Raw genomic sequence first — 8,302 nt, 5'->3', positions numbered from 1 at the left:
ATGCGCCCACACAGCTTTGTTTAGCATCTCTCTAACTATGCCAAGTGCCAGCTCCTGACCCCAACTCTATATGAATTGCTTGTTATTGAAGGGAAATGTACATAACATAAAATTAACTTCTTTAATGTACAATCCAGTGGCATTTGTTATATTCACAGTGTTGTGCAACTACCACCTCTTTTTAATTCCAAAACATTTTCATCACCTCAAAAGAAAACCCCAGGAATTCCCTGGCGGTCCAGTGGTTAGGACTCTGTGCTTTCACTGCTGAGGGCCGGGGTTCGATCCCTAGTCGGGGAACTAAGATCCCACGAGCTGGGCAGTGCAGCCAACACCCCCAGCAAAAAGAAAAGAAAAGAAAAAGAAAGAAAACCCCATACCCATTACTATAGACTAAGTATAAGTACCCCTCCCCAAATTCATATGTTGAAACCTGACACCCAAGGTGATGGTATTAGGACACGGAGCCTTTGAGAGGGAATTAGTCATGAGCGTGGAGCTTTGTGAATGGGATTAGTGTCCCTATAAAGGAGGCCCCACAGAGCTCCCTGCTCTTTCCACCCTGTGAGGACACAGCAAAAAGTCAACCTTCTATGAGGAAGTAGGCTCTCACCAGACACCAAATCTGCCAGCACCTTGATCTTGAACTTCCAGTCTCCAGAACTTGAGAAGTAAATTTCTGTTGTCTCTAAGCCACCATTTGATGGGTTTTTTTGTTGTTGTTGTTATAGCAGCCCCCAAAGACTAAGATACCCATTAAGCAGTCATTCTCCCTATATTCCCTCCTCCAGCCCCTGGAAGTCACCAATCTGTTTTCTGCCTCTGTGCATTCACCTATTCTGGAAATTTCATATAAATGGAACCATGTAATACGTGCTCTTTGTGACTGATTTCTTTCGTTAGCATAATACTCTGAAGTTCATTCACACTGTAATCTGTATCAGTACATCATTCCTTTTTACGGTTGAATCATATTTCATTGTATGGATAGACCACATTTTGTTTATTTATTCATCTGTTGATGGTCACTTGGGTTGTTTCCACTTTTTGGCTATTGTGAATAATGCTGCTACAAACATGTACTGGTTTAAGTATGTATTTCAGTTTTTTTGAGCATATACCTAAGAACAGAATTGCTGGGCCGTTCGGTCATCTTATGTGTACCTTATTGAGGATCGAAATGAGTCTACACGTCCAGTGGTCTACACTGCATGCCAACTTGTCTCCAAGTCTGAAGTTCCAAATTCCTTGGACAGAGAATCTAATTGGCCCAGCGGGGGTTTAGCATCTCTCCTGGTGTAATCAGCTGGCATGTGTGGTGGGGTGGAGACAGGTGGGGGAAGATGGAGACACAGGTACATGGAGCTGCAGCATCACAGCAGAGAGGTTCTGGAGGAAGTAAAATAAGAAGGCAGCAGGCGGACTTCCCTGGTGATGCAGTGGTTAAGAATCCGCCTGCCAATTCAGGGGACACGGGTTCAAGCTGTGATCTGGGAAGATCCCACATGCTGTGGAGCAACTAAGCGCGTGCGCCACAACTACTGAGCCTGCGCTCTAGAGCCCAAGAGCCACAACTACTGAGCCCGCGTGCCACAACTACTGAAGTCCACACGCCTAGAGCCCGTGTTCCAAAAGAGAAGCCACTGCAATGAGAAGCCCACGCACCGCAACAAAGAGTAAGCCCTGCTTGCTGCAGCTAGAGAAAGCCTGCGCACAGCAACAAAGACCCAACACAGCCAAAAATAAAATAAATAAAATAAATAAATTTATTAAAAAAAAAAAAAAAGAAAGAAAGAAAGCAGCAGGCATCTTTAGCCCTTCAAGGAACTCCCAGGAGACACCCATGGCCTTGGGAATACAGGGCTCTCGCTGAGGCTCACAGGAGTTGGTGGTAATTTCCAAACACTTGTTTTCATGATTCACTCTTCCACCAAATTTTACATGATTGTTTCTAAAATACCACATATAACATCATCATAATAATTTGGTTGAATGACCATTATCCAAATTATTCCAAATGAACAGAATGAAACACTCAACATTTTAATGGGAAATTGCTTTCTGCACTGTCTGTAAATAGGGAACATTAATAATGCAACGCTGAGGCCCGCACATTGCACAGGATGAGAACGGCATCTTATTACAGTGGGTGCGATGAATAATTGATTCCTTTGCCATACTAAAAGGTAGATTCTGTTATTAAAATACATTGACATTTTCATTCATGACAGACACCCACTCTATGTTGGAATAATAACGACCAAATTATTTTTCCTCAAAAAAGAAGGATTTCCACATATGTCAGAGCAAAAAAAAAAAAAAAAAAAAAATACAAGCTGCTTTACACAGTGAATCATTTGTAATTATTTTTAAACTGTTTTGAATATGTGTTTCAATCTGGAGAGAGAGTCTAGTTACTTAAGGTGGGAAGGGCTCAGTCATTTAACTCAATGCTGAGGAGAAAAATCCTCAAAACCAGAACCTCAGTGTTCTTTAAATAAGCAGTTTGTCACTCTACTAGATAAGAAATGAAAAATTACTCATTACTCTCATGATAAAATGTAATAACTATCCTCTAAAAACCCTTCATAACTTAAAGGTCAACCACAACCATGCAATGGTGTATCTTTTTTGCAGATAAATATTAAAGAGAAATATTCCCCCAAGGCATTGTGAAATCCCTGTAAAATATGATCTATAACATTATATTTCATAGAAAGCCATAATCTGTTTCACCCTGACTCTTTGAGTTATTTCCAATTTGTCTTCCATTTAAAATATTTTGGCCATGACCATATTGTGCAGAAATCCTTGTGTTTTGAAATAATTTCTCAGGTTAGGTTTCTAGAAATCTAATTAGTTTCGAGGAATGTTGGAAAAATTTATAACCTGACCAACAGTATAAGAGGGTGTTCATTTTGACAAGTTCTCATGATTGTTTGTCATTTTCCATTTTTTAAACCCACTCATGGTTTGGTACATAGAATTGCACTTTAATATTGTTATATGATTGTTTATAATTGTATATTTTCATTGTTTAAATTACTTTACTTTGGTCACTAGCAAAGCTAGGCATTTATCCAATTCTTTATTAATCATTTGTTTGTCATAATTTGTATATATTTGGTCATGCATTTGTCCATTTTATTGATGTTTTAGTGCCTTTCTAGTAATGTGTATGAGATATTTAAATATTAATGAGGTTTCCATTTTTTCATATTCGTTTGAAACACGTTAAAATTAGATGTCTAACTTTTCAGTTCTACTTATGGTGTGTTTTGACACATACGATTTGAATTTTGATGTATTCAACTATATTGATCACTGTCTTTGAGATAAACTCTAGTGTTTAAATTTGGGAAATCCTGTGACAATCATGGGTTGGAGAAATATTTTTACTGTGTAATTCTAAATTGCTAACACTTTGACCTTTTGAACATAAACTGCACTAGCCTGATTGAAATTTATTGTGCAGGATTTGTTAAGTCTGGATCTAAGTTGCTGTTTTATTTTGATTTTTTTTTACAAATCATGACAAGACATTTGATAAAAAAAAAGATTCCATTTCTACCTGATTCATAGTTCCTTCTTCCTAAGAGATTACATTTTCTTCTGAAGTAAAGTTGGCTTGTGAGCTCCCTGATGTACTACGTTGATAGGCTTCTCCGTATCCAGCTAATGTTATTACTCTACCTTTATTACAGGATCTCATTGGAAAGAAGCCCCTGACATCAGGAGCTGGCCGGGCACACACAGCTGACCTTGGGCTTCTCCACAGGAGAACACCACCACCAGACAAAGCCCGTCTGCGACCCCGATGGAGCAAGACCAAGACCACCCCACGGTCATATATGGACGCAGGTAAGAAGGTGCACGTTGTGCAGACCCCAAGAATGACACCCTCCTCCCGTACCCGCATCCTGGCTCATGGGGGAGACCGCCTTCTCTTTGCCATTTTCTGCTTTAGCCTTGCTCAGTCCAGATACAATTTCTTGTAATATCCAACCACTTTCTGACAGCACTCAGTCCAAAGCATTTAGCTGGGAAAAAATTAGACTCACCTGAACTAAATGTCTAATCTAGCTTTAAACTTAGTTGATTCAAGATGTTAAAGAATCACTGTAGGAGGTGCTCAGTCTTTGGAGATACTGGCGCCTCTCTAAGAGCCCAGGCGCCCCCTGGTGGTGGAGGGAAGGTTCTCAGCTCCCACCTGAGGTCTGGGGTCCGGCGTCCCCTAGGATATGGCTGTCTTGGTCCCCTCTCTGTGTGTTCTGCTGACCTCTGGAGACGAAGGGCTCGTGTTCTGTTCTCTAACAGTTTGTCAGGGCCGTGTTTTGTCCATGTGGCTTCTCCTTGGCTCTTGAAGAGCTGTTGGCCTCACTGAATCTCTGCCTTGTCCTCCTCCAAATGATGCTGGCGGAGTCTCATTCGGCCACTGTGGTGGGCCCTTCCGCAGACCTGCTGGCCTCGGCCCCGTATCCCTGGTAACAGAGAGGCTCAAACGTTCAAACCTAGCTCACTGTCTCTGACCACGCTTCCCGGCCTTCTGACGTATGTTGAGCCACATCTGTTGTCACGAGTCCCCAGAAGGGATCAGAGCAAGGACCCCTCCGCCCTGGGTGCTTCTCTAAGCTTATGTAGCACACCTTCCCCTGGCAGGCAGTTCTGGGAAAGGGAAATCAAAACCGTCCCCACCTGTGCCCTCCCAGGTCTCGCAGGCAGCAAGGGGAGGGCTCCCCTTCCATGCCAGCCCATGACCTAACGCACCCAGCCTGGCTCCAGGAAGGGACGCTAATCCTTTCTCGCAATCATGCAGGGCTGTGGAATGCCCTAGTCCTGTGAAAGCCTATTTTGAATTTCATAAGCTGAAATTACCTTTTTCTCTTTGGATTCTCTCTATTTTCATGTTAATTCCAACCCTACCTGCCCCTCTCTCTGGGTGCCAGATAGAAGGACATCATGCTCAGAGAAAGACAAAAGAAAAACCATTTTCATGGTGTTCAAGCTCTCTCTCCTGATCTGCTCACTCTTCTGATTCCCGTGGCGGAAGGGTCTGCTGGGGCAGGGGACCAGAGCAGGGATGAAAGCCTACACCCCAAACATCCCAAATGGCCGCGAGTCGCTAAGTTAAAGTTAAAAGGAAGGGGGCACATGAAAGCAGCCCTGTTTTTCTTCCTTTTCAATTTGGAAAGTTCTATTTTCCTGATCCACCCAGGAGACATTTTCTCTATGACTCTTAATATGATTGACATACAAGTTCTGCGTAAACATGGTAACCAAGGCCCTATGTGAACTGATGCCAAAGAGCTGGGGTAGCTGCTGGTGGTGGCCGACCCAGCCCCCACCCCGCCACACACACACACACACACACATGCACACACACACCCCTGAGTGTCCCTGAGCTGCAGTAGCCAGGTATCTGCCGGCTGACAGTTTCCTACCTGCGTCCTGCTGCTTCTCTGTCCACGAGGTGGCTTGGCACAGTGGGCCTTGCTGAGTCCAAGCCCAGGGACCCCAGAAATTCTGGGGATCTAAAGCCTCTGGGGTAAACCCCCATGGGATGGGGAGGAGGAACTTCCCGGAAGGATGGTTCACACAATGACGCAGGGTTCGTCCCCACCTGCCCAGGGAGGTAACACTGCATCGATGTGCCTTTTATTGGCTTCCTCATGTCTCTGTCACCTTCCCCACTGCCTCCGTCACACTGCTCAGGATGGCCCTCCACCCCCGAGTCACCTCCCTGTACTCAAGTCTTTGTGACCGGGTCTGCCCTCAGGGGACCCCAAAACTAAGACATGGGCTGACAGCTAGCATCTGTCTACACAGTGAATAAAGCACTGCCGAGAATCCTCAGGGATACAGAACAGGGAGGCTGACCCAGAGCCCTGTCTGCAGGAACAAGTCTATGTACAGGTCAAATACGGAAAGTAGAAAAACGCACAACTGCTGAGCTTGAAGGAGAGGGTAGGTGTGGGGTGCGGTCCACCGCGCCCACGCGTGTGGCGTCTGGTCACTTGCGGGACGTGTGCGGTGGCTCTTATTTGACCCACTGGTTTCTGTGTCACGTCACCCAGTCCCCGAGGGAGGAGAGGAGATTGCTACCCCAGGCAGAAGCTGGCTCTGTGCAAACGTGCACACTCAGCTGTTTTGTCTTTCGGGTTGTGATTCTTAGAACACAAGTGAGACTTTAGGTGGCTGAATGGAGTGTAGAAAATGACAAGTCTTGGGTCTTAGATGGAAGTATGTACAACCGAAGACGCTTCTAAGAAAATAAAAGAGTTTAGGCTTATGTAAAATGTTTTTCATCGAAATTCTGGGCCTTCACCTCTTTAGAAATAGCCATTTCCCCATTACTTTATCACGAAATGAAAGATCCCACTAGGAGATCTTCTTCGAATGAAATTCACTGATCTGATTTCTTTTGCTTATTTCTCTCCTGCTCCTTCATTTAACCTTGAACGAGGTCTGCTCTGACCATCAGGACCTCCTCAGCTCATGCATATTCTAATAGGTGAATCCATTATCACTCACATGGCATTACACGCTGCCTGGATGAACTCTGGAAGCCCCATGAAGTGAAGTCTGCTCTCGGGACTGTCCCTAAGGGAAGGATTTGGGGGAACTTAAAAGAAGGTCCCTCCAAATATTCGGGTTCCCTGAGCTCAAGGCTCTTCTCCTATAATGTAACTCTTTGCACGTGCAGGTGTCATTTGGCCCTTTTCATGTCACCCTGTGGAATTGGGGCTTAGGTAACCAGCATGAAAATGCTGATACCCTGGCTACTGCCATCACTATGAGTAATAAACAGTCCTTCACCGCTAAAAACAAAAAAGTTCTCTCCAGCTCCATGGATAGGAAGAGTCTGTGAATATTTTGAAAAGCATGAACACTGGAGACCCAGGAAAAGGCTTCCTTGCCATAAACCCAGCTTTGAGAGGAGGCATTCCATTCTCACGTCTAATGAAATGGGGCACCTGACTCAGAAAGCAGACAGAGCCTCAGGATCCGCTAGGAGGAAAGATCCTAGGCGCACATCCACGAGCTGCCCCCTTTATTGATTCTTTATTAGCTGCTTGTGCAGAGGAAGGAGTTGCTGTGCGTGCCGCCACTATTTCAAATGTAGGGGAAAATGAGGGATGTTGGTCCAGCTGGCGGGAGAGGGGTCATGTCTATGAGCAAAGCGCAAGGGTCTGGCCAGGTTTTACGGTGCAGGGTCAAGAAGGCAGAAAAATGTTCTCTGCAGGTGTAATCAGGAGCCGGGCCTATGTCAGAAGAACCCCAGCTCTTGAGCTACAGATGATGACCACACGACCTCAGAGATGAAGAAGGCTGCAAAGGTGCTTAGAAAGTTGCCTGGTCCAAACTCTCAAGTACAAATTATTCCCCAGAGGCCAACAGGGCTGGTAACATTCCTCTCTGCTTCCCACACCAAGCCCCAATTATTTTGTTTTCTTTTTAAAATTTTTAAATAAAATTTATTGAGGTTTAATATATGAACAATAAAATTGCATCATTTAAAATATACACTTCTTTGAATTTAGCAGATGTGTTGAAACTACTTTGAAACCACCACAACAATCAAGATAAAGAACATTTCCATCACCACCGACTGTTTCCTTGACTCCTTTATAGTCCCTTCTTCTTTCCACCTGGGTAGGTGTTCCACCGCTTTCTGTTATTGTGGATTAGTTTGCATTAAATTTGGATTGGTATCAGGGGTAGGTCCTCTGACTTCGTCTTTTAAAAAAATTGTTTTGGCTAGGTCATTTGCATTCCAAAATACATTTTTGAATTAGTCTGTCAATTTTCACACACACAAAATAAACCTGCTGGAATTTCGTGGAGATTAAGTTGAACGTATAGATTAATCTGGAAAAAAATGGGACACAATTCTGTGAACTTTTATCATAAAAGACAAATGAAACGGAGAGAAACAGTTTACAGAACTTGAAATGGCAGCCTGTTTTTCTCTCTGACTCCCTAGCATTGAGGGCTCCTGAAGAAACAGAGGTTGGGTGAGGTCTAGGAAATTCAGAGAGACCCAGAGGAAAACTGATTAGCAAATGTATGTGTGTGTTGCAAATGTGTATGAGTGTGTGGTGTTTGCAGTGTGTGGGTATATTTTGTGTATGTGGGGTGTGTGTCTTTGAGTTGACTGTGTGTAGTGTGGTGTGTCTGTATGTTGTGTGTGGGGCGTGTGTGTGTGTGTGTGTGTATGTGTAGCAAGCTTAAGTAAGCCCAGAAGTTTTGCTGGCCAAGTCAATTATCAGCAGGAACTCTGCCTGCCTGAAGTCAATTTGAA

Source organism: Balaenoptera physalus (genome assembly GCF_965194825.1).
Source record: "Balaenoptera physalus genome assembly, chromosome: 6".
Lineage (NCBI taxonomy): Eukaryota > Metazoa > Chordata > Mammalia > Artiodactyla > Balaenopteridae > Balaenoptera > Balaenoptera physalus.
Note: the sequence above shows the minus strand (reverse complement) of the source record.